This window comes from Nannochloropsis gaditana (genome assembly GCF_000240725.1).
Source record: "Nannochloropsis gaditana CCMP526 unplaced genomic scaffold scaffold207, whole genome shotgun sequence".
Classification (NCBI taxonomy): domain Eukaryota; class Eustigmatophyceae; order Eustigmatales; family Monodopsidaceae; genus Microchloropsis; species Microchloropsis gaditana.
In genome coordinates, this window is record NW_005803746.1 from 8,830 (window position 1) to 9,040 (window position 211).

The following is a 211-nucleotide window of genomic DNA, read 5'->3' on the forward strand; positions in this document are numbered from 1 at the left end:
CGAAGGTAGGTCCCTGCGAGGAGATAGGATAGATAGAAAGACTGACATGAGCACATTGAGCACAAAGCAGGCAATTTTGAAGGAAGACGTTGTTGTGGATAGGGAGGGGGGTTGTGCAGAAGAGATGTAGGGATATTTGTGTAGAGGCGGTGGAGAGGGAGGGCAGGGTAGACAGACTTGGAGTGGTAGCGGGCGGAAGGGGGAAAAGGAG